At 38.8% G+C, this 27,659-nt stretch overlaps 1 pseudogene; it reads right to left on the bottom strand.

Annotated features, from left to right (window-relative positions):
• LOC133423402 (amyloid beta A4 precursor protein-binding family B member 1-interacting protein-like) overlaps window positions 1-27,659 on the bottom strand; it is a 48,859-nt pseudogene that overhangs the window by 1,239 nt on the left and 19,961 nt on the right.

The following is a 27,659-nucleotide window of genomic DNA, read 5'->3' as shown; positions in this document are numbered from 1 at the left end:
ATTGATATTGATTATACAGTTTTCCTCCTTAAAGAGGAAGCAGAGTTTTCGTTTAAAGGGAAATTATTAGTTATAAATTATCTGCAGCAGCTTCTCACAACGTTTAAAGATGAAGCTAAAACTGCAGCGAGGTCGGTCTTGAGTTGTTGCAGTTTTTAGCAGCTCATAACACCCCGGCTGTTATCAAGGACAATCTGTCAAACACACTCAAATGTAACACTTTGAAAGCTTAAGACAGCTTCACTATTATCAGATTCATATCATTGTTATCAAGTGTTCATCTTCAACAAGCTGCCTCCCAAACCACAGGACGCTGGTCTTCTGCAGCATCCACTCTGGGAGGTGTTTGTTTCTGAAATCTTTATTTCAGCTGTTTTTTGCTCTACTCCTCAATATCTAGTCTAATGTTCAGTGTTCGTTCTAATGTTTCCCCAAGAAAATGAAGGACGCAGACTTTCACATCCACATTACCAGAGACAAAATTCTTGTTTTTTGTCATGTCAGCGTTACTGAATCTTGCATACATACTGTAAGTTAGGGCTGGGGATCGATTCAAATGTCAAGAATCAATTCGATTCCGATTCTTAAGATTCCGAATCGATTATCAAGATTTGATCCGATTCGATTCAATTCCAATATTGATTTGGGTTAGTGTTATTAAAACTGTTTTTTGAGCTGTTGCATGAATTATATGACTGTACTGTAGTTATGCAAAATATTACTACTAGTATTATATTGAGATTAAACAGCAGGTATTGGCAGCTAATGATGCTGTAAGGACCAATCAGCTCCCAGAATGCTGATAGAACTGAAACAGAAACATCATGTGGGTCAGAATTACCAAACAGATCCAGGGAGGAAACAGAGACGGATGAAATCGGTTTTATTTTTTCCAACATTCCGTTTTTATTTTGGTTTTTAATTTTTGAGCATTTGGTTTTTAGCATTTTTTGCAAATGTAACCCCAAGACAGTATATAAAGTAATGAGATATAGACAATTTTATGCAATTATAACCTAACACTTTAATGTTTTCATACCTTTAAACATATTTAAAAGACAAAAACATGGCACCAGTTATTCTCGTGTCCAACAAAACATTCCTTTTTTGGGGATAAACAAAAAAATAACAAAAAAAAAAATACATAAATAAAAAAAAAAAAAAAAGTTTAAATCGATCTTTAGACATACGGATCGATTTTTAGGAATTAATATGAGAATCGATTTAGAATTAGGAAATCCATTTTTTCAAAACAGGCCTACTGTAAGTACCTCCGCATTGCAGCTATTCTCACTTTAATTCATCTTAAATAAATGCATGTAAATTGTTTAAAAGAAAAGCTAAACTCATTGAGACAGTTTCCTTTCAGTTCTTCAAATTAAACTATTTACAGCAAATTCCCAGTAAAGCAAACAGCTGCATAGCCGGCCACACGGCAATATTCAGTTCTGCATTAAAATCTTTGGTAATGTAAGATAAAGGCTTTTTTCAGCATCCCTGGGGAAGTTGCAGCTTATCAAATGTAGAAGAAGAGGCATGAAGCTGTGAGACGTTGATAAGTGGACTTACTTTCAGAACAAAGCAGAAGTCGGTGGGTGCCTTGTATTTGTTGAAGTCTTTGGCGAAGTAGACGTTCAAGTTGTCGAACTGGACAAAGCAGACGAGGTCACGGGATGACTGGAAAGATAGAAAGGAGGACTTTATTAGAACATTATCTTTTTCTTTGTCATTTTCTGGTACACTGAACTTAATATGAAGATCAGTGAAGTGGTGAGGTTTAATGTCCTCGACCACCGGCATGTTTAGGAGACGGAGCTGCCAAGAGATCTGAGATATGTGATGTAGAAAAGTTGTATTGAGAAGCGCTTGAAACAAGAGAAGACCTGATAAGCCGGGAAGACTATATTAGAAAAACAGAGGGGTAGCGAAACCTGACAGGTATTTCATCAAGCTTTTAAGTTGACAGAGAAAAATCTGATTATATCTGCAGGGTTTTCATATCTCACTGCTTCTGACTGTGTGTCTCATCTCCCCCCACTGACCTTGGTCTTCCCTTTGGGGACGTAATAAATTCCCGAGGTTCTGAGCTGGAAGAGCCGCTGTTTCCAGGACTTCTTGCATCTTCTTTGAGGTGCAGGACTCCCTCGAGATCAGGTACGATGATGGACGTCCCGCAGAAGTTCTCCTGCACAGGTGACGGAGTGATGCAAGGGGTCACTTTAAAGATTTAAAGATTTCCGTGTGCGTGTGTGTGTGTGTGTGTGTGTGTGTGTGTGTGTGTGTGTGTGTGTGTGTGTGTGTGTGTGTGTGTGTGTGTGTGTGTGTGTGTGTGTGTGTGTGTGTGTGTGTGTGTGTGTGTGTGTGTGTTGTGTGTGTGTTACCTGTATTAATATTTCCTTATCTTTGTCCTTTGTCTTTGAGAGCGTTCTTATCCTTCTTCCAGAGATAAAAGTTCTGCAAGAATTGAATAAAGTTAATTACTGATTGCAGAAAGATTATGTAAAAAGATCTGAAGGTCTAATTGTTGTTCATCATACTGGACTCTTGGTTTATTTATCACTTTAGTGGAGAGTAAAATAACTTTGATGCCTTGTTTCCATGTTCACGTGTGCTCCTATAAAGAATACAAATATAAAACCGTTTATCTAGAGGTGCAACGACGGCAACGTTGTCGACAAATTTAGAGGAAGACATCACCTTCTTTCCATCTCGACTGCATACGTTCAGCCGCTATTGTCACTCCACTGCAGCCCCAGTTCCCTTTGGGGAACAGGCATGTGTTCACCCTGGACTGGTCATTTGTCCATTACGTGTAGACAAACAGCCAAAACATGCGACCTCCATGCAAAAAAGATTCAAACCAAGAACCTTCTAGCTGTGAGGTAACAACTAATCACCAAGCCAAGCTGTGATCAGTGATAGGTGCAGGTACGGTTTGACGTACCTGCACGAAAATCGGTACACACCTGTATCATGTCGCAACTTAAAGAAAAGTCTCTTGGAGCCATGGCTGAAACCGAACAGGAAGTCGGCCATTTTGAATGAATCGTGTAATTTTGGCGCAATTTATGCCATTCCTTCTGCAGTTAATACGGCCCGAACCGTAATGTGAACCCAGGTGTGTTATACATATACAAATGTGCATCTCCATCCTGCGACAACGCGCATTACTTTTCTCTTTCAAAAGTGTTACCGTGGCGACGCTAGACGCCAAAAAGCGCGCCCCCCCTTCATCTGATTGGTCCATATTTGATAGTTTGCCAAAAGTCACCAAATTTTGCATGTAAGCCAGGCCTGGCGATACATTTGATATTTCATGGTTTGTATTAATGGGCGTGGCAAGATGGCTGAACAGCGCCCACTAGAAAACTTTTCTCTGCTTTTGAATGGTTTGACATAAAGAGTCCTGGGTGGTGTCATCTGACTCGGTTTTGAGTACTTGACCTTCATTGGCATGAATTAGCCCCGCCCCTTCTTCTGATTGGTTGATATGTGATACTTCAGATTTTCTGCAATAACTTTTGAATGGTCTCGCCTGAAAATAGCTGGGATAGGCTCCAGCAGACCCCCGTGACCCTGCAAAGGATAAAGCGGGTATAGATAATGGATGGATGGATGGACTTTTGAATGGTTTGACATAAAGACTTGTGGGTGGTGTCATCGGACATGGTTTTGAGTCCTTGACCATAATTGGTGCAAATTATCCCCGCCCCTTCTTCTGATTGGTTGATATTTCATGGTTCCTATTTTCTGCCATAATTTTTGAATGGTTTGACATAGAAAGTCGTGGGTGGTGTCATTTCTGATATGCTTATGGGGACGGTGGCCATGATTGCGAGGGCCCGTTCATCGCTGCTTGCAGCTTAAATTAGCTTTGCATCATTGTTCAAGTCTTCTGTAAGCAACTTCTTTTCCACATGTTGGAAACTGAGGCACAAACTGAACAATAATCAGAATTATACACAAGTGGGAACATATTCAGCACAAATGATAATATATCCAGTTTAGTATTTCAGAAAATGCAGAAAATCTCCTGTTAGTTTTATCAACCATGCCACCGTGTATTGGCTCGGTGAAAAGATTACCTAACCTTTATTTAGTTTAAAAATACTGAATAATATTATAAAACTTTAGCCACTAGCTTCAAGAGCAGAAAATGTGTCGTGTCCTTTCCAACAACCCCGTGAACCTCAGACTCCAAACTTTTGTCTCTGTGTGACTGGAATACTCTGACCTCATTTCATAGCTCGAGCCCTTGTTTTCACCGAAGGAAAAAGCCCAGAGGGAAAGTTGGAAACTCTTTTCAAATGTTAAAAATATAAATTAATAGAGACGTGCTGTAAAAACCAGATCTGCCTTTTGTTGGAGAAAGTGATGGAGTCCTTTAAAAATGAGCATATCTCACTGCTTTTCCAACCCGCCTATTTGTCTGTGCCAACAGACCAAACCCATTAAATGAGTTCATGTAAGATTGTAGAGGGTTCCGTTATAACAACAAACATGCCAAGATCACTGTTTCAAGGTGACCTTAAAATGTCTACTACTTTTACCTAAGCATTAGTAATGTACCGTCTTACCAGCTACTTTACCTAATTTAGAGATTTCTAATTAACTAATCTCCCACAATGCACTGTAACTTTTGTTTCATTTGTTTTATTATTTTTCACATTATGTCCGTCTTTAACTTCTGCTTTTAAACGTTTTTACTTCTAATGCACATTTTGTTTTTATGTAAAGCACTTTTAATGGTCTTGTGCATTAAATGTGCTATACAAATAAACTTGACTTGCAGAAAACTTATGTTAGTATAATTTATATCCTTCTTATCCTTTATTATTGTATACTCATTCATTCGTTTATATTAAATTTTTTAAAAGAAACAAATACGCTGCAGCTCTGAAATAAGTCCTACAAAACAAAACTACAAAAAAAATTTTGACATTACTGAATCTCACCAAAACTTCTTACTATTAAATTTGATACACTCGTCCTCGGATACCGGGAGGAACCGTCCTCGGATACCGGGAGGAACCGTCCTCGGATACCGGGAGGAAGCGTCCTCGGATACCGGGAGGAAGCGTCCTCGGATACCGGGAGGAAGCGTCCTCGGATACCGGGAGGAAGCGGCCGGCAACCGGAGGAAATGGCCGTTTTCCTGTCTCGCAACGGGGTTGGCGAGACTCCAGAGGGGGAGGGAAGTGTGAGAAAGTGAGCAACCCCTCCCCTTCTCACCATCACCGTACATTTTTTTAATGTGTGTGGCAGAGTGGAGGACTGGGCGTGGTCTGCGGGGGAGCAGCACACAGGTGTGCCTGGTTCTACTGATTGTGGTACACCTGTGTCCAATCAACCTCTCCACCCTGCCTGGGTTTATAAACTGCAGCTGTATACCAGAAAGGGGGCTGCTGAATGGAGGAAGCTTGTTGCGAGGCTATGCCCCATTGTGTCTTTTTCCAGAATACAGATTTTGCCTTCCGCCTGTATGTCTGTTTTTTACACAAAATAAAAAGCCTTATTTTTTGGCATTCTACGCTCTGCAAGGTTTTTTTACACCTCATCACCCAGGTCCAGTTTTGCCTTGTCCCCTTTTACGTGGGGAGGCCGCTCTGGTTCCTCACACACACCTCTAGTGGGAAGAAGGGGTTTTCAGGTGGCGCCAAAGATCCCACTCCTGACACCAAATGTGAGGAACCAGAGCGATGGTGATGGTGAGAAGGGGAGGGGTTGCTCACTTTCTCACAGTGTGCTTGATTGTATCGTACTCCAGCAGACGGCACCTGGGCGGTTTTCTAAATTGCATTATTGGACACTTACACTTGAGTGCAAAAGTGCATTCCCACTGACGATTCTCTTCTTGAAAAGTAACTGCAATAACCCGGATGGTTCACTCACATCGGTCAGAAAACTTTCTGGAGACGTAGCACTCTTGTAGAAGTAGTGTAGCTAGAATTAGCTATGTTTTCAGTTTAGAATAGGATTGCAGTTTATCTTCGGTGTCAATGATCACACAAAAAAAGAAATAAGAAAGTTTACCATCGTCATTTCATGTAACAGCACAATAGCACATGTACTGTATATTGGGAGAGTACTCATTTGTATGCTGTGCATGCAATTTTTGAGTGTACAAACTAAACTTTGTATAACTTTCATGTGATATGCTGCCTCCATGTGGTCAGACGTTGTATTGCTCTTATTCCACATTTATACTTGATTTTATATCGAAAAATGTATGATATATTTATTATATGTAATAATATTTATTATTATATATTTATTATAAGAAGGAGAATATGATGTCCTGTAATATGTTAACATTCAAACCATATACATACATACATACATACATACATACATACATACATACATACATACGTTTTCTTTTTTATTATTTATTGTTGTTTTTATTATTTATTGTTTTCTTTTTTATTATTTTATTATTTATTCCAATCTAAATTTTACAAGTTACACCAATACCTGAGAATCTGCCTAAATGGGTCCAATGACAAAAAGAAGTCTGAGTATAACAAGTCATGTAACATAAATTGTATTAATGTAATATTGAACTGAACTGAATTGTTTTGACCGAGCAGCAACCCAACAGCTCCCAGCCTTCATCACGGCCGGTTTAAAACAGTAATGTATCCAAGTCGTAGTAGTTCTCTTTTTTTTTTCCTCTATACAAACCACAAAGGGCCACACCAAAAAGAAAATATTATTCATCGTCACTTACAAGCAGCTACTGATGTAATGTGTCGGGTAATAACTGGAGCGTAGCCATAATAAGTCTAGTACCTCTTCAAAAGTTAAAAAAACAAGTCCACAAAATCTTTGAATCGGCTGAGTTCAGTTCAAAGTCAGTCTCGGGGCTCTTAAATCCTCTGTTTCAAATTGACCGAATTCAGGACAGGATACAAGCCTCTCCATTTCCAGGAACGACTTTAAAACAGCACAAAATGTTTAAAACACATAAGAGCACTTTCCTCCTCCTTTCTCTGCCCACCCACCACTTAGCATTTCAGATCTCCAACACACAGTGAGCATTTAACTGCAGTTTAGGCACCGTCTCCAATTACAGGTTACCAGCTGAGCCAGAGGTAAGCATTACAGAAATTGCTGCCAGGGTTCCAGTCTACAGTCTGGCTATTACAGTCATTAAACAGATGGGGTGACTTTGCTGCCGGAGCAGAAATCCCTTTGAAGCGTATGAAGCACATGGCACGTTTCAGCAGTGTTGAGCACATGGGTGACTTTTACAGCTACGCTTTGTTTGAAGACGTGTTGCCGTTGAGCTCTGGGGGTGTTTATTGGCCGTGACTTTGCCTGACCTTTAGTTGATAAAGATTAAAGGTCACTTGAGTTGTTACCAGTCAGAACACATGTAACACGATGGGGGAATTTACACACTTTAAAAATGTATTTCTGGAAACATTTTCCAATTCGATGAGGTCGTGTTGTGTAATTTCTGGAAACATTTTCCACTTCGATGAGGTTGTGTTGTGTAGTCAGTCATAGAGGTGATGAGATCTCATCCACCCCTCGTTGTCATGAGTCAAACTGTCTGCAGAGAAGAGGTTTTGTTTGGATGGTCTGCAAGAAATAGTAATCTGTAAGTGACGGTGCTAATTTGAATATGTGCAGTGATATGGTTAAGGTGTTGGCCAAAGGGAAACACACACATATTTTATCATTAGGGCCCGAGCACTTACAGTGCGAAGGCCCTATTGTATCTGTAGGAATTTTTTCTTTCTTCTTTCTTTATTCTATATTCTTTCTGACCAAAGGAAGGCCTTTTTGCCCCCCTAAACGTGCCCCAAAAGTCACCAAATTTTGCACATGCACATGCACATGCACGAAAATCGGTACACACCTGTATCATGTCGCAACTTAAAGAAAAGTCTCTTGGCGCCATGGCCGAAACCGAACAGGAAGTCGGCCATTTTGAACATTTTGAATTAATCGCGTAATTTGGGCGCAATTTATGCCATTCCTTCGGCAGTTAATACGGCCTGAACCGTAACGTGCACCCAGGTGTGTTATCAAAATATGCGTCTCCATCCTGCGACGACGCGCATTACTTTTCTCTTTCAAAAGCGTTACCGTGGCAACGCTAGACGCCAAAAAGCGCGCCCCCCCTTCATCTGATTGGTCCATATTTGATAGGTCCCCAAAAGTCACCAAATTTTGCATGCAAGCCAGGCCTGGTGATAAATTTGATATTTCATGGTTTGCATTAACGGGTGTGGCAATATGGCTCAACAGCGCCCCCTAGAATACTTTTCTCTGCCATAACTTTTGAATGGTTTGACATAAAGAGTCGTGGGTGGTGTCATCGGACTCGGTTTTGAGTCCTTGACCATAATTGGTGCAAATTAGCCCCGTCCCTTCTTCTGATTGGTCGATATTTCATAGTTCCTATTTTCTGCCATAGCTTTTGAATGGTTTGACATAGAAAGTTGTGGGTGGTGTCATTTCTGATATGCTTATGGGGGACGGTGGCCATGAGTGCGAGGGCCCGTTCATCGCTGCTTGCAGCTTTATTTCTTTTTGCACTTGTTCCACAGTTAATCATTCCTCCATCTTCTATATGAAGCTATTTCTTTTTTTTTTTTTTTATTACAGTACCCAGAGCTGTTAAAGTAGCCACCTTTGGGAGATATAAACAACCAACACACCTGAGACATTCTTTTTTAAATTAAAGTCAAATGTCCTTCAGAAAGTTCTTCCCAGCTCTGTTGCAGAAGTTCTCATAAAAATGTGTTTTTCTTTCAATCTTCTGTCCGGTCCGTCCCAATGCTACTCGATGGGGTTTTCAGTCTGGTCCATAATTTCTAAACTTACAATCTTGTTTTCCTCAGGTAGATCTGGCACAGCTTGGACTTGTGTTTTGAGTCATTATCTTGCTGTAGGATAAACCCCTGACCAACGAGGCCCGTACCAAAGTGTACTACATGGTGCTGCACAATGCCGGGATAGCTGAAGCCTCTCACTCAGGATCCAGCTAAACAGCCCCCGACCATCATGCTTCCTCCCCCATGTTAGACAGTTGACGTCACACACTGACGGACCATCCTTTCCCCTACGCTTCAGCATACAACAATCCACTGGGGGTGGCTCATGGCCCAGGCAAGATTCTCTCCTTTTTTTTTTCATCCAGATGTCTTTGCAAAAGCTTTCATGCAACTGAAACTTTTATTACAACTTGAGCTGTCAAACCTGCAACTCTTCACTGCAACTGAAACTCTTAAGTTGTGCTTGGAGCTGGTGTCTTGTCGCCTCAAAAACTTGTCTTCTGATACTGTTGTGGCTTTGGGTCTGCTGGACCTCTTCCTGTCAGAGCTTCCCACTGCTTTTTATGTATGGCTCAATGACATGACATGACTCCTATATTTTCAGAAAAACTGATTTTGTTTCAATTCAAAAAAGGTTTAAATGGATATAAAAAATACCATATATATGAACTACCTGTCCCACATATGGACTCACTTGAATTTTACAAAAAATACTAGTTATTTGGGATTTTGTTGTTGTTTTAAGCGTCAAAATGTCATGTGGTGCGACCGTCCGACCACGACTCTTGTTTTGAAAACTTCGTTTGAAATCACTCTAAATGTATTTAAATCAATCTTCTGCCCTATCTGGCATAATTTCCAAAATGACTTGTAGTGTATAAGATTTATACACATTTATATTTATATTTCCATCATAATATACAAACAAAGTTTGACTGATGTCCATTTTATGAAATATCATGTGATGCGACCATTAAAATAACCATTTTTGTATAATACTGAAAACTATTTATTATCTAAATTTATTTTAATATGAATCATATTACACCACATGACTTTTTTTAAGGCTAGTGCCAATTCATCTTGACAAAAATCACTTAATTTACACAACATTCTTAATGTTTGAACTACTGCAATAGATATTCTTTTTTTTATTATTTATTATTTTACCTGTTGAAAATCCTTATTCGTCATTGACCCGTATGCATGCATGCATATATATATATATATATATATATATATATATATATATATATATATATATATATATATATATATATATATATATATACACCCACAGATAAAAGCCAAAAAGCAAAGCTACATTTACTTTGGCTTTACCAGCTATGTTTTGTTAAAACCTTTTAAGGACGGCGTAAACGAAGTCAATGTGCAAGATCCGTCAGGCGAAAATCTGACTTATCCTTTTTTTTTTTAAATCTGCTTGAAAGCTGATGTTAACAGGAGGATCTGATGATGGCGAAGTCCAGCAACTGAAGTAAATATAGCTCAGACGGCTCAGACTCAGGACTGAGATCATAAGGCTTCTATTTCCACATGACAGAGAGGATGACTGACGGTGTCCGATCCAGCAAATGAAAGCCATCTGTATCCACTGCTTGTGCATGAGTAACCAAGAGAGGGATCGGGAGAGAATCAGAGAGGAGAGCAGGGAGGAGGGAGATGGATGCCAGTAAGATCAGAGTTTCATTGAGCTCGCTGCTCTCTGGCTGCCAGAACAAACACAGTCCATCATCCGGATCAGGATAATGAACTCCACAGTGTTTGTGTATATATTTACTTTCCCGTTCATATAGAAATGCAGTGATTCCTGATGTTGTCAAAGCAGTAATCTTCAGCCAGAGTGTGTTGTTGATGTATTTGCTGTCTAGTCGTAGCTGTCATGTTTTTACTGGATTTCTTAGGCTTACTTGTCAGTGTAGCATCATCACCACAAGTATTCATTTCTCTATCTTATGCCAGTAAAGCCTGCAGAGACACACTCTATCCATCCTTTCTTTAAGACAATAAGCGTAACTACATATCGTATCGCCGTGGGGGCGTGTTTACTCAGGACTCATAAAAAACAACTGTGACTGTCAGGATATTCAGAGGTCACATTTTCCTACATACTCCTTTTTCACCAGTCAGCTGTGTTACAGAACCACTTCTTGGTGCGTAATCCAGACACATTACATCTCCAGCTGTCATGTTGTGATAAAACATCACAAGAATACCTGCCCGTCATACCTTCTAAGTATCGGAGAGAGAAGATGGCACGAAATCTGTTTACTAGAGACACAAGCTAAGAAGTAAGTACATTTAAATTCAGTGTCTCTGACGTCAAACACTGTTGGGGGGATGTAATAAAATCCTTTTTACGTATCTGATCGATAAATGTACAATTTCATATCTCACAGTATTAAGTTACCTGCGTGAAGCTGGCCCCCCACCCCACGCAAAATTCAGTGAAAATATTCTCAACCGTTTGTGCTGCGTTAGTGCTGGTTTGTGCAGAAAGAAATTTAGTTTGTGCTGCTTTAGTTTTGAAGATATAACGGGTTAATTATGACACGATTACGTCACGCAGCCCCCCGACTTTGTCCAAAATTAACCAAAATGGTCTAGTTTGTTTGTGCTGCGTTAGTGCTGGTTTGTGCAGAGAAAAACATCGTTTGTGCTGCTTTAGTTTTGAAGATATAACCGGTTTATGACACGATGACGTCACCGCAGCCAGCCCTCCGACTCTGTCCAGGTGCAGATATTAGATCAGGGTTTTGAGAACCATTTAAAAACTATTTGAATATTTTAGAGCTAAAGAACAAAGACCAAAGTTTTTCCCACACAAAAAAGATACAAACATTGTTGAAATGTATACAAAAAACTTTATTGAACATTGAGTTGATAAACAGGGCAAAAGCTGGATGATGACGTTGTCTATGAATTTATCATGAGACCACAACACAGTTCTTAAAACAATACAAAAGCTTTCTATCTATGATTATTTATTTGTCCGGTTTTCTGTCTGATGGAATTTGACAAAAAATAAAAGAAACCATTTCGGGGGTTGCGTGAATTTTGTTGGATCTTTAAAAATTATGGTCTAGCCTACTGTATATCAAAAACCAAAGCACAGTAGCGAAACTCCTTGAAATTGTCTTCAGCTAAAACAAAAATAGATCTCCTCTTACATTCTTCCTTTTTCATCAATGAAATGTCCTCATTTCATTCACGAGAACGACGCTCCCTGCACCGCTTCACCTATTTTGGACAAAGTCGGGGGGGTGCATGAACTTTGAATGACCTTTGAAAAATAACATGATATCTTCAAAACTAAAGCAGCACAAACAAAATTTCTTTCTGCACAAACCAGCACTAACGCAGCACAAATGGTTGAGAATATTTTCACTGAATTTTGCGTGGGGTGGGGGCCCAGCTTCACGGGGAGCTGCGGTGACGTCATGTGTCATAAACATGTTATAAATGTGTCATAAATTAGTAAATAATTGAACCTACCCCCCTTTGTGTTATAAGCATGTAATAAATGTGTTATAAACATGTTATGAATTAGTAAATAACTGAGCCTACCCCCCTTTGTGTTATAAACATGTAATAAATGTGTTATAAATTAGTAAATAACTGAACCTTGGATTAACTGGACCTGGACAGACGTGTCCTATTAATGTAGAGCAATCTAGAGGCTTGAGACCCTCGAATGGGCTTCAGAAAAGTTATAAATGAGTTTTTTTCAGGTCTCTAGCCCCTGTTATCACACCTTATACTTAATGTCTATTGTCTTCTTCAATGGCTCAGCTCACTATTTGGGAAGTTGTGGTGGTCTGGTGGTTACGGGGGTGGGCTCGGGTTTGGAAGACCCAGATTCAGGTCCCAGGTTGACCACGGTGGTCTGAAGAAGAGCAAAATGAGCTCGAAACGTTACCACGTAATGATGTGCTAAATAAATCTGCACTAGGGAGCAAGAGTGTGCGGTCTCCTCTCGTTTTTCCTGACCACGGTGGTGAACCACTAGGCCCTGGAGCTAACTGGAGCTAACTGCCCTGATTGCTCCCCAGACACAGCCCGGTGTAACTACTGACGGTGACTAATTTCAGTGTGTTTTGTGAGATATATACCGATAAATAAAGATTATTATTTGAGGAAATAAGACAGAAAGACATTTCATTTCAATGTCAGCATGAATTCCAGCCTTTATATAAAATGCTTTTATCAGTAGAAACTTAAGCCAACTTAGGTCATTGATGAGTGATGCTGCTTTCATTCGCTGTTTTTATAGCTCTTATGGTTCCTTTAACTTTAAAGTTAATTCAGTTATTTCATAATTTGTCATTTCTATTTTACGACGGAGTATTAGGGCCAAACTAAGACAAAAAAAATGGAAATTACGAGAATAAAGTCATAATATTACGAGGATAAAGTCGTAACATTTTGAAAATAAAGTCGTAATATTAAATATATTATAAATATATAAATATAACTTCACAAGATGCTCAATATTCCTCATTTTAATTCTCATAATATTACGACTTTATTCTCGTAATGTTACGACTTTATTCTCGTAATTTTACGAATTTATTCTCGTAATGTTACGACTTTATTCTCGTAATTTTACGAATTTACTCTCGTAATACTACGACTTTATTCTCGTAATGTTACGACTTTATTCTCGTAATGTTACGACTTTATTCTCGTAATGTTACGACTTTATTCTCGTAATGTTACGACTTTATTCTCGTAATTTTACGAATTTACTCTCGTAATATTACGACTTTATTCTCATAATGTTACGACTTTATTCTTGTAATATTACGACTTTATTCTCGTAATTTTACAAATTTATTCTCGTAATTTTACAAATTTATTCTCGTAATGTTACGACTTTATTCTCGTAATTTTACGAATTTACTCTCGTAATATGACGACTTTATTCTCGTAATGTTACGACTTTATTCTCGTAATATTACGACTTTATTCTCGCAACATTATGACTTTATTCTCGTAATTTTACGAATTTACTCTCGTAATATTACGACTTTATTCTCGTAATGTTAGGACTTTATTCTCGTAATGTTACGACTTTATTCTCGTAATTTTACGAATTTACTCTCGTAATATTACGACTTTATTCTCATAATGTTACGACTTTATTCTCGTAATATTACAACTTTATTATCGTAATTTTACAAATTTATTCTCATAATATTACGACTTTATTCTCATATTACGACTTTATTCTCATAATATTACGACTTTATTCTCGTAATATTACGACTTTATTCTCGTAATATTACGACTTTATTCTCGTAATATTAAGACTTTATTCTCGCAACATTATGACTTTATTCTCGCAACATTACGACTTTATTCTCATTATATTATGACTTTATTCTCGTAATTTCCAATTTTTTTTTTGTCTTAGTTTGGCCCTAATACTCCGTCGTACTATTTACATCACTGCTACATGTTTTTTTCCATCAAGTCCATTTTTATTATTCTATTTGTGTTACTTCCACCTCTCCATGTCTTGTCATGAACCCCCAGCGTAGCTGCAGGATGGGCGGCGGCGGCTCACCGAGCTGCCGCTCCTGGTTGGTTTCACACAGGCTCCAGTCCAGTCCGTTTGCCTCTCATCCACCATCAGCGTCTTCGAGCTGCCGTCGTTCATTAGCACCTTCACCACCAACTGCCACAAAAAACAACAATTTCATTTCATTTTTAAATCTTCTTAATCAGATAGAAATTAACATTTTTTTTCCCATAAAATAAAGTTTGTGAAGTTAAAAAAATGTGAATCTGCAGTTTCAGCCTGAACCTGAAGTTTAATTTAATTTTCTGAGAATTTAAACAAGTACTTTAAAATGATAGTTATAATATGTTAAGTGGGTTTCTGGTGTACTCCCATGTGGGAAATTTGTTTTTCTTTCTTTCTATCTTGGTACAGAAGTTAGATGTTCCCCTTAAGCAAGGCTTCCCTGGCTTAGCGTTACAACATAGGAAGTACTATTTTCTCATCCAACCCGCAGACAAAAAGCAGAATGTTTACAGAAAGAAAATTGCTAAATATGATATGATACCTTCTCTGTGATGAATTGAACTTGTGGACAGCAACAAATGACCAGAGTTAGACATGAAATCCAGCTTTTGAGCACAGGCAGCTTTTTCCAGTTTAAAATCAGGCTCTGCACACTGAAAAAAGGTCCCTGCTTTCTAATGCTAGCTATAATGGAGTTGGAGCACCTCCTCTGTCTCTCCCTTCTGGTTTTGAACTAATTTCTTTAGTAGACTCTCTGCTCCTGACCCAGAGAGCTGGATGTGATTCCCTTTTACTCTGGTGTGCAGTCACAGTTATTATCAAACAGAGACAAATCCAGCTTTGAAATGCTTATGATTTTCCCAGAAATAAAGTCTGCCAGTTGTTGCCTGACAGTTTTCTTCCTTAAAATGTGGGTTTCATTGATATTAGTGGGGGATCAAAAGTTTTAGACCACAGGGTCACTCAATCAGGACCTCAATCTCAAACATAAAAATGTGGTTGAATGAAATGTCCCTGGTTTTCAAATGTTTTGGCTCTTAGTATTTCCTCGTGCAACAGTCCATGCTGAAAACAAGGCCAGAAACCAGTGGCAACATCTGAAACTTGAGGCCTCCAGCAACACAAATATCTCCCACAACCTCCATCTCACAGCCTGAACACAGATGTGCATGCGGAAGTGGCCGTGCTGTGGTTCTCCAGCAAATATGACATGTTGGAGAAGGTTTTATTTGCTAGTTTCTTTCAAGTTTCAGAATTTATAATTAACACTTTGACTGGGGAACTTGTGAGTAATCCTGCAGAGCAGTCAGACATCAACACTAAATGTGTTTTTTTCTGTCAAACTGTAGATCTTGTGCTTTGCATGCAAACCCGAATTCATGTGCTTTTTTGTGCCAATTAAAAGGTCTGAAGCCCCAAATCACCTAAAGAGGAAATCTAACCGTCATGCAGGATAAGGGCTGGATGAGAGTAGCCATCCATTACTATGATTGATGGCCCCTTCCAAAGAAAAGAAAGGACAGAGTCCTGCTATGTTTGAACATAGAGTCTTTAATAGTAGCGTGTTTATCAGGTTAGATCAAGGGTCGGCAACCCCTAGTGGCTCCTGGAGCTTTTTCAAAAATGTTTGACCTTTTTTTTCTTTTTTTTTTCTTCTTTTTTTCCTTTTTCTAATTTTTTCTTCTCTTTTTTTCTTCTTTTTTTCTTTTTTCCTCTTCTTTTTTCCTTTTTTTTTCTTTTTTTCTTCCTTTTCTCTTTCCTTTTTAATCTCGAAATTTTGACTTTTTTCACGACATTTCGACTTTTTTCTCGACATTTCGACTTTTTTCTCGACATTTCGACTTTTTTCTCGAATTGTACTTCAACATTAATCTCGACATTTAGACTTTTTTCACAAAGTTCTGACTATTTCCTCGACATTTAGACTTTTTTCTCAACATTTAGACTTTTTTCTCGACATTTAGACTTTTTTCTCAACATTTCAATTCTTTTCTCAACATTTAGACTTTTTTCTCGATATTTCAACTTTTTCTCGACATTTCGACTTTGTTCGCGGCATTTCAACTTTTTTTTCGAATTGTACTTCAACATTAATCTCGACATTTAGACTTTTTTCACAAAAATTTTTGACTATTTCCTTGACATTTAGACTTTTTTCTCAACATTAAGACTTTTTTCTCGTCATTTCAACTTTTTTCTCGACATTTCAATTCTTTTCTCAACATTTCGACTTTTTTCTCGACATTTCGACTTTTTTCTCGTCATTTCAACTTTTTCTTGACATTTCAACTTTTTTCTCGATATTTCGACTTTTTTCGCGACATTTCGACTTTTTTCTCAAAGTGCATAATGAAAACATAAATCTCCCCCAGTTCTAACTAATTTAGAGACATGCAGCATGTGTTGCCTTCATTCTAATGCTGATACAAGACTTTTCAGTTTTTGTTTCTTTTTTGTGTTTTTGGTCCAATATGGCTCTTTCAACATTTTGGGTTGCCGGCCCCTGGGTTAGATCTTGAAATCTTTAGTCCTGCCCACTCGGATCACAGTGTTTGCTTGTCTTACCTTTTTCACTTTGGCTTCCTTAAGCTTCTCAAGTGAAAGCTTGATTTTCTCTGCCTTTATCTGTGCCTCGGTTTCCTCCTAAAGGGAACAAACAGCAGTAGATATTATGATGACACAAGTCAACCAGCAGATGTTCATCATCTGCCACTTCTTCAAATCTTGGCACGGATGTCAGTTTGTTAAAGCTGGACAAGCTCAACAAAACAGTACAGTATATTGACTTTAGTGTTAATGAACTGCACATAATCTTTGATAGTCTTTTAAAGTAACATCGCAGAGTTTAATCAACCCTAGGTCTATTATTAGAAGAGTAGGAGTAAATGTTTGTTATGAACCAAAATGATTTGGAAAAAAAGCAGTTTTGAGTTATAAAGGAATATATGTTTACCAACGGAGCTATGTCAGAAAAAAATGTTATTTTAAGGCTATTACAAGACTAAAAGACGTCATTCCACTTAAGTGATAGTGTGGATCGGGTCATCTGAGACAAACAGGTCATTTTAACTTTGCAGGTGTGCAGAAAGTGTATAACAAGGACTCTGCATAGGTGTCTCCTTCTGTTTACCGTCACCTTGTTACAAGTCAAACTCCTGTAAACAGATGCAAAAGGAAAATAGTTCATAGCCATTGCTCGTAGCGCTTGCTTTTATTGTGATTGATATCTAAGTACTAAAGCAGGTCTATGGAAGCAGAGGCTGCAAACTCAAATAGTAGTTTGCACAGCATACGCTCCAGACTTAAGATGCTGGTGATTGAAAGAGTAAGACACTGATTGTACATTTTTATACACTTTCTGCACATTCACAACGTTAAAATAACTCATGTTTGTCCGTTGGAATCCTATCCACTCTATTACATGGAATGAGTTTTAAAATAACAATTTATTCTAGCATAGGCCAGTATGGCAATTAATGTTAACCTGTGTGCAATTGCCATTTTGCTGCAAATGCATATACCACTTTAATAGGGGGGGGGGGGGGGGGGGGGGTTTATACTCCTTACATCTAATAATAGCCTGTCCCTTTAGGAATAGACTGACATTTAGAGAAATAATATATGCATGATTATGTTATGTTTTTGGCTACAAATAGCTGGTTATCTTAACTTTGCACGTGCTGCAGTCACCAATGGATATAAAAGGGAAGCTACAATGATTGTTCTTGTTTTCTGTCATGTAATACTACAACAATGTATTAATATTAAAGAAAGCAGACTTCTAGATGTCACATTTGTCAATATTTGAAACATAACAGAAAGCTTGCCCCCTCCCCTTCCATCTTACTTCTACTGGTATATTTTCAACTTTTTTCTCCACATTTTGACTTTTTTTTCTCCACATTTTGACTTTTTTTTCTCCACATTTTGACTTTTTTCTCAACATTTTGACTTTTTCTCTCCACATTTTGACTTTTTTCTCCACATTTTGACTTTTTTTTCTCCACATTTTGACTTTTTTCTCCACATTTGGACTTTTTTCTCAACATTTTGACTTTTTCTCTCCACATTTTGACTTTTTTCTCAACATTTTGACTTTTTTTCTTCACATTTTGACTTTTTTCTAAACATTTTGACTTTTTTCTCAACATTTTTCTCCAGATCCAGCTGGTGTGAGTCGATTTCTGTGAATGAATCTGCATCTTATTTTTTCCTGGAGGTGTTATGTTTGGTTTACATTTAATTTCCTCCACTGATGGAGGGATATCCAAGGACGGTCCGCTGAGCTGGAAGGGGTCAGTATTTTCTTTAAAACTTACACAGTGGGATATAAAAGTCCTGTCCACAGCTTCAGTGAACTTGTGCATGTCTATCTAACAATGACGTATTCTCTGCCTCGGCACAGCTGGTGTTTTTACCTCAAGACGATGAGGTCAGAAGCTCTGCTAAAGCAATAGGCTCCTGTCTGGACACCCTCTCCCAAAACCAGCACGTTTCACCTCCTCTCGCTCCATTGATCCTGTTACACTTTTCTCATGGCCGCATGCGTTTGATCTGTTCCAGACAAACCCTGGGCAGTTCGGCCTCACAGGTTTGTGTAACTGTAACAGATGCTTTCATCGTGGAACAGCTCTTCTATGGTCTCGCTGGTGCAACGGATAGAAAAGAAATGACACTCTTTTGAGTTTTAGAAAGACGATGAGTGGCTGAAAATGTAGAAGCCCGAGAAGTGATAGATTTGTTGCAAAAAAGCTTTGTCATCATGTATGGTTTAGAACAGGGGTCGGCAACCCGCCGCTCTAGAGCCTCTTTAGCGCCGCCCTAGTGGCTCCCTGGAGCTTTTTCAAAAATATTTGAACTTTTTTTTCCTTTTTTTCTTTTTTTTCCCCTTTTTTTTCTTCTTTTTTTAATTTTTCTTCTTTTTTCCTTTTTTTTCTCTTTTCTTCTTCTTTTTCCTTTCCTTTTTAATCTCGACATTACGACTTTTTTTTCCATAATTTCGATTTTTTTCTCGAGATTGTACTTCAACATTAATCTCGACATTTCGACTTTTTTCTCAAAGTGCATAATGAAAAAAAACTCTTCCTCCTCTAAAATATTTTTTATTTTTCTCCTGCCTGGCCCTAATACTCTTCCGTACATTTCTGGTTAACCTGGAAAGTGGAATGGTTTTTGGAACTTTGTAATCTTTTATAAATTTGTAATATTAGATGTTTACTGTCTTTAGCCTTATGATGTTTGACATTTTTTTTTCCTTTTTTCCCTTTTTTTCTTCTTTTTTTCTTCTTTTTTAAATTTTTCTTCTTTTTTCCTTTTTTTCTCTTTTCTTCTTCTTCTTTTTCCTTTCCTTTTTAATCTCGGCATTTTGACTTTTTTCTCGACATTTTGACTTTTTTCTCAAAATTTTGACTTTTTTCTCAACATTTCGACTTTTTTCTCGAGATTATACCTCAACATTAATCTCAACATTTCAACTTTTTTCTCGACATTTTCGACTTTTTTCTCAAAGTGCATAATGAAAGACTTCCGGTGTAGCGACTAATGGACTAGGACGTGTTTTTTTGAGCTCCTGCAACAACCTTTAAAAATATCTATTTTTGGTACAGCTTTTTCATCTTCCTTCGGTTTATTTTTCCCGACCTTCATTATTCTACTTTGGCCCCGTATTTTTGCCGACCAAAATGCCTCCAAAACTCAAACCATCCGCACCACCCCCGCGGCCCTCTCCGCACGCAGCATCCCCGCCTCGTGGTGACCCCCCGTCCAGCCTGGCCGAGGCCGCCGAGGCCGCTCCTTCACACGACTTTAAGGCCGAGCTGCTCGCATCACTCCGCGTTGAGATGGCGGCTGTTTTTAAATCGGAGCTTCAGGCTGCTTTAAATGAAAACCTGTCGAGCATCAAGACTGAGCTGCAAGCGGTGAAGTCGGAATTATCAAAAAGCATTACAAAGATCCAGTCTGATGTGCGCGCTCTGAAGAACACCGTGGTTGAAATGGAAACATCTCTTTCATCCTGCACCGATGACATCACAACCTTACAGGCTAAAGTGGAGCATCTGTCAGCTGAACTGATGAGGCTGGATGGTAAATGCGAGGATCTGGAGGCGAGATCCCGGCGCAATAACATACGGATCGTGGGAATTCCTGAAGATTTTTCCACCTCTTCTGCTGTTACGGATATTCCCTCTCTGCTCAAGGAGGCTTTCAGCCTGGAGAAGGAGCCTCTCCTGGACCGGGCGCACCGCACCCTCCAGCCGAAGCCGAAGCCCGGAGAGCGCCCTCGTCCCATCATCGCCCGTCTGCACTATCATACAGACTGTGTGGATATATTGCGCCGAGCCAGGGCTCAGCAACGGATTACGTGTGGAGAGTTGACTTTTTCTGTCTTTCCCGACCACACCCAGAAGACGGCCCGTGCCCGAGCCGCCTTTAATGACGTCCGCCGCCGGCTCCGCGAGATCCCGGGGATCCGCTACGGTCTGCTGTACCCCGCCCGCCTCCGCATCACCCACAACGGCGCAGAAAGGGAGTTCAGGTCGGCAGAGGAGGCCAGCGCTTTCATCACGTCGCTCAAAGTCTAGTTGAACTTTTTTCAGTTCATCAGTGTCGGTTTTTTTTTTTTTTTTCTCTCCCATATATACACGGTATGTGGTTTTCAGTTTAACTTGGTCGTGATTGGTTGTACCTCTCTGTTAATGTTGCTGGGCTTGCAGGAGCTCAACACGAAGCTTGTTAGTTATTATCTTGTTAGTTATGCTTAAAGCCGTAAGTGTTCTTTTCAGGGATCTGACTCCTTCTGGAGTTTGCACTGGGTTCTCCATCGTTTGGGGATGGGGTCGTTGTAAGTGCAATTGGGGGGTGGGGGGTGGGGGGTTCAGTAGGTTAAGTTTGTTGTTGTTTTCAATTTTCCCCCTTTTTTTTATTTATTTTTTTTTTTATTTTTTTTTTTCTCCCCCTTTTTTTTTTTTTTTTTTTTTTTTCTTCTTCTTTCCTCTTTCTTTCTTTCTTTCTTTCCTCCCTCCATCCCTTTCTTTCCTTTCCTTCCTTGGGGATCCGCATTCGGTACATCTCTATCTTTAGGAATTTAACATATGGCCACTAATACTGGTACTTCTGTGAGGTTGTTGAGCTGGAATATTAAAGGCATGGGGAGTCCAATTAAGAGATCGAGAATATTTGCTCACCTGAGACGTCTTAAAGCTGACTTAGTGTTCCTTCAGGAAACCCACATGCGCACCAAAGACCAGGTCAGACTTAAATGTCCCTGGGTTTCTGAGGTGTTTCACTCTGATTTCAACTCTAAGGCCAGGGGGGTTGCTATATTAATTGGTAAGTCAATGCAGTTTTCAGCATCTAAGGTGATTTCAGACAAAAACGGCAGATACTTAATTGTGGCGGGTACGCTATTTCATATTCCCATATTATTAGTTAATATATATGCCCCCAATTTTGACAACCCACACTTTATGAACAAGCTTTTTGAATGTCTCCCCTCATTGAACGACAGTCTTCTTATAATTGGCGGGGATATGAACTGCGTAATTGACCCCAAACTAGACCGCTCCAGCCCACGAAATCTGACTCCTTCTTCAATGTCGAGGTCTCTTTCAGATTTTGTGTCCAAGAACGGTTGCACCGATCCTTGGAGATTTTATAACCCTTGTACCAAAAAATATTCCTTCTTTTCTCAGATGCATCAATCTTTCTCTCGGATTGATTATTATTTTATTGATGCTAAACTAATTCCCAAAGTACTGTCTGTTGATTATCATCCTATTGTGATCTCCGACCACGCTCCTCTTTCTTTGGATATTCAGTTCTCTTCACAGCCACGCTACTCAACATCTTGGAGGTTCAATACATTACTTCTCTCAGATGATAAGTTCACCAATTTTATTACAACTAAAATTGATGATTACATCTCTATAAATCAAAATGATATGGAACCAATTTCATCTTCACTGCTGTGGGAATCATTAAAAGCATATTTGCGGGGACAAATTATCTCCTTCTCTGCTCACTTGAATAAGTCCCGGAAAGCCAAATTACAAGAACTCTCTATTAAGATCACAAAATTGGACCAACAACTTGCTACTTGCCCCTCTCCCAGTTTTCTTAAGCAACGTGTCGATTTACAGACTGAATTTGATCTCCTTACCACTAATGACGCAGAGCGACTTCTCTTACGATCACGCTCCGTATATTATGAACATGGAGACAAGGCAAGTCGGCTCATGGCTCATCAGCTACGTCGCCAGGCAGCCTCACGTATGATCCTTCAGATAAAAGATTCATCAGGCTCATTGCATCAGGATCCCACCGCCATTAATTCTGTCTTTCACTCATTTTATTCCTCTTTATATACGTCTGAATCTCCATCTGGCTCCACTGAATTGAATTCATTCTTAGATAGCCTCAACTTTCCTGTTATAGGCTCCGATGCTGCTAAAAATCTTGACTCGCCATTAACGGTAGAAGAAATTAATCTCGCTGTGAGAAGTATGCAAAATAACAAAGCTCCTGGCCCTGATGGATTTCCAGTGGAATTTTTTAAGAAATTTCAGGATAAATTGTCCCCTTTATTGCATGCTGTTTATAAGGAATCACTGGAACATGGCACTCTCCCTCCCACTTTAAGGCAAGCCTCCATAAGTCTCCTCTTAAAAAAAGATAAGGATCCAACTCTCTGCGGCTCATACAGACCTCTTTCGTTAATAAATGTAGATGCTAAGATCCTTGCTAAAGCCTTGGCTTATCGCTTGGAGAACATTGTGCCAACTATTGTCTCAAATGAACAGACAGGATTTGTTAAGGGGCGACAGTTATTCTTTAATGTGCGGACACTTTTAAATATTATTCACTCTAAAACTATCACCACAACACCTGAAGTCGTAATCTCAGTCGATGCTGAAAAGGCATTTGATAGGATTGAATGGGACTATTTATTTACTGTACTGAAGAAGTTTGGGCTGGGGAATGGGTTCATTTCTTTGATTCGTCTCCTTTACACGTCTCCACAAGCAAGCGTTTCCACTAATGGCATTCAGTCCAATTTTTTTACTCTAGCCCGTGGCACCAGACAGGGGTGTCCCCTCTCTCCCCTATTATTCGCACTAGCTATAGAGCCCCTGTCAATCTTTCTGAGGTCCTCCCCCACTTTTACTGGGATCTCCCGATTGGGAACAGAATATAAGCTGTCACTTTACGCTGATGACTTACTGTTATATGTCTCGGATCCTGTCCTCTCCATTCCTTCAATTTTATCTGCTTTCCAGAGATTCGGGTCTTTCTCAGGCTATAAAGTGAACGTATCTAAAAGTGAATGCTATCCCATTAATGACTCAGCAACACAGCTCGTACAGTCAGATATCCCTTTTAAGATTAGTCCTTCCGGCTTTAGGTATCTTGGGATCAACGTAACCAGAACGTTAAGCTCTCTTTTTTCTGCTAATCTCTCACCTTTAATGTCTACAATTAAATCTGACCTCCATAGATGGAAAAGCTTACCTCTTTCATTAATTGGAAGAATTAACGCAGTTAAAATGAATATTTTGCCCAAATTTCTATTTCTGTTCCATTGTCTTCCACTTTTCTTACCAAAACACTTTTTTAAAATAATTGATCAAACTATTTCTGACTTCTTATGGTGTGGGAAGGCTCCTAGAATCCGCAAATCCACACTTCAGAGATGTAAATTCAATGGCGGACTGGCACTTCCCAATTTCCAACTGTATTATTGGGCAGCACATATTCAAAAAATTTCATTTTGGTTCAAATCGGTGAATATGCCATGGTGTAAATTGGAGGCACAGTCATGCATTTCATCCTCTTTACCTGCTCTACTTACCTCATCTATTCCATCCAACCTCTCTGTCTTTACAAATAATCAAGTGGTTCACTCCACACTTAAAATTTGGTATCAATTTAGGAAACACTTCAAATTTAAGTCAGCATCTACTTTAGCTCCATTACTGAACAATCATTTATTTCGACCTCCGCTTACAGATTCAACCTTTCTCATATGGCATAATAAGGGCCTGAAAAGTTTTGGAGATCTTTACAAGGATGGTATCTTTCGCAGCTTTGCAGATCTCTCAGGTGAATTTAATCTCCTGCCTTCTCATCTCTTTCGATACTTTCAGATTAGACACTGCGCTAAAGCTTTGTTTCCAGTTTTTCCATCCTCTCCGCCGACTCTACAGTGGGAGGTGCTTTTAAACCATGATCCACTTCAAAAATCACTGATCTCTAAGGTTTACGATGACCTTCTGTCTTTCGATCTCTCTCCAGTTATTAAAGTTAGGGCTGCCTGGGAAGATGAACTGGATCTAAATTTGGAGGATGACTGGTGGGACGCTGCTCTTAAAAAAATTTACACAAGTTCATCCTGCGCTCGTTTTACACTTATACAGTTTAAAGTACTGTTTAGAGTCCACTTTTCTAAAGCTCGACTCTCACAGATCTATCCCAGTGTCACTGACGAATGCGACAAATGTCATGCCTCGTCCTGCAATTTAACCCATATGTTTTACTCTTGCCCACTACTTTCTCGCTTTTGGTCGAATTATTTTGACACCATGTCAAAAATACTCTCGGTGAATATAAAAGTCTCCCCCCATGTTGCCATATTCGGGCTCCCAGAGGACCATGGCCGGTTTACTTCAAACCAAAAAGACATTTTGGCTTTTACTTCCTTACTGGCAAGACGCAACCTTCTTCTCCACTGGAAGTCGACTAAGGCTCCTTCTAGTACCCAGTGGCTCAACGACACCATTTTTTTTTTTCTGAAGCTGGAAAAGATTAAATATTCACTGAAGGGTAGTTGCAACAAATTTTATAATAAGTGGCTTCCCTTTCTTACATTCTTCCACTCTCTCCAGTCCCTGCCTCCTGATTGACGGATCCCCCCCCTCCCTCTCTTCTCTCATTCCTTTCTTTCTTCCTCCTTTTTATTTATCTTTTTATTTACTTTTCTTTTGTTTTTGGGTTTTTTTTTTTTTTTTTTTTTTTTCCCCTTTTTATTCATCTATTTTTTTAATTCATACTGTTTAGCTTAAATACTTAAATATTACTTGTATATAAGAATATAATAATTTTCGTGTATTTGTCATTGTTTTGTGTGGATTTTTTGTTCTGTTCTTAATTCCAAAAAAAAAAAAAAAAAAGGAGGTAGACTGTATATCTTTTTTTTTGTTTATTCCTGTTCAACTGTGCCTTACCCCCTAATAAAAATATCAAAGCAAAAAAAAAAAGTGCATAATGAAAAAAAAATCTTCCCCCAGTTATAACTTATATAGAAACATGCAGCATGTGTTGCATTCATTCTAAGGCTTATACAAGACTTCATTTTTTGCGGCTCCAGACATATTTGTTTTTTGTGTTTTTGGTCCAATACGGCTCTTTCAACATTTTGGGTTGCTGACCCCTGGTTTAGAAAGTCTTTATATAAAGTCGAGAGACTGGACCAGAAAAGCAAAGTTTGTGATCAAAGTTTCTGGTTTTCTTTGCTTCTATTCTGTTTTAGTTTGTTTCTATTACTGTTGATTAAAACTCACTTCATAAATGTTGACAGTAGTTTAGAACCGAGAAAGTCACTGCCTTACATCTCTAAAAGAACTCACCATTGTGGGTTTTGAGGACTGCGGATGCGGCAGAGGGGAGGTGGTGGAGGAGGAGGGGGTGCTGATGTTGCTGCTGCTGCTGTGTGTTGTTGGTGAACTGGAGGATGCCGGTTCAACGCTCAGGCCCAAGGGTGGAGGCGGCAGGTCTGTGATGGCACCTTCAGTCCTTGTCTCTCTGCTGCTAGTTTCTCTTCCGTAGCACTGAGATCCGCCACCAGATCAGCCATGAGCGCATCCAAGTCATTGTCCTCCAGTTCATTTAGCGACTCTGGTGAAGAAAGGCCACTTTGTTAAGATATACTCATCATACTCAAGTGTTTTTAAGTGGTTAAACATATTTTATAAGTAGTATAAAACTATATATTTATAAGTATTATCCTTCAATCAAAATAAATATTAATGCAACAAAGACTAATGGTTATCAAATAATGCAAAAACAAAGTAAAAATGTTTATCTTCCTTTTTTTTCTAAGGTTTTTTCTTTTTTTAATCACAATTTGATAACTCAAACATTATTTTCTTCTATTATAAATCATTATCAAATGATTGACAAAAACAATTTAAGTACATAATTCACAATTTACAAATCCCTACCCTCGATATAACTTAAGAAACAAAAACATCTGGCTTAATTATGTTGAACATTTTTGGCTGAATCGCTTGAAATTTTTCAAGCATGATAGATCCACCCAAAATCCCTGTGGCCCCACGATGCAGTCACTGGTTTAAAACGATCGGACAACATTTTGGGAATTATTACCCAATTACTTTTCCATCAACTCCAAAACTTCCCTTCACTGCCTCCGTTAGTCCGGCAGAACCCCAGATAGCCTAGGTTAGCATCTACACATAGCATAAATGAGACTCTTAACCTTACATGTCTTAGCCTGTGAATTTATCTTAAGTAGAAAATATTTATGTAAAACAGGATGCAAGACTCATAAGAAGATGCATACAAGGCACCGTATTGTCTCATATATATATATATATATATATGAGACCATTTTAAAGTCATTAGGAGGTTTACTTTGTCACTTAAGCTATTTATAGCAATCCACTTCCAGTTCCAATGCTAAACTCGTGAGCAGAGGCTTTTGTCTTTGTCTTGGATTATTAGCTCCACAGAGAGAACAATATTGTTCCCTGTTATCAAACTCTGGGATTGACTTACATTTGTAATTTACTGGATGTTAAATTGGGTTGTAGTGGCTTTTGCTGTTAATGCAAGGTGTTCTTATAGTTAGCTGCAGCTTCTACTCAAAGTGGCCAAACCATTAACTGTGCTCAACTTTCAGCTTGTGCACATTTCAAATGGACGAGTTCAATGGGTTTATGGGGATTTAAAAGCTCAAAGTGATACGAGTGGAACTTCATTAAAAGTTAATGACCATTACTTGCAAACCTAATGTAATTCTCATCAACACGTACAACACGTTAAATGCTAATCAGCAAACCGTGCTAACAGATGCAGCTACAAGTCTGAATGTTGAATTATGCTTTGGAAAATGAAGCAATTTATTGTGTGATTAATAGTTAAGTAATGTGAAGGACAGCGTGTGTTTGCAAAGTCCCTTGAGCGATATATTTGAGAGGCTATCAATACAGGAATGTGGGAAAAGAGAAAAACAGTGTTAACACCATCAGATATTTATTTTAAGAAAAAAGGCACTAATTTACTCTGAACAACTGAAGTGAAAG

This window comes from Cololabis saira, chromosome 22, assembly GCF_033807715.1.
Source record: "Cololabis saira isolate AMF1-May2022 chromosome 22, fColSai1.1, whole genome shotgun sequence".
Lineage (NCBI taxonomy): Eukaryota > Metazoa > Chordata > Actinopteri > Beloniformes > Belonidae > Cololabis > Cololabis saira.
This window is presented reverse-complemented; position numbering and strand designations above follow the sequence as displayed.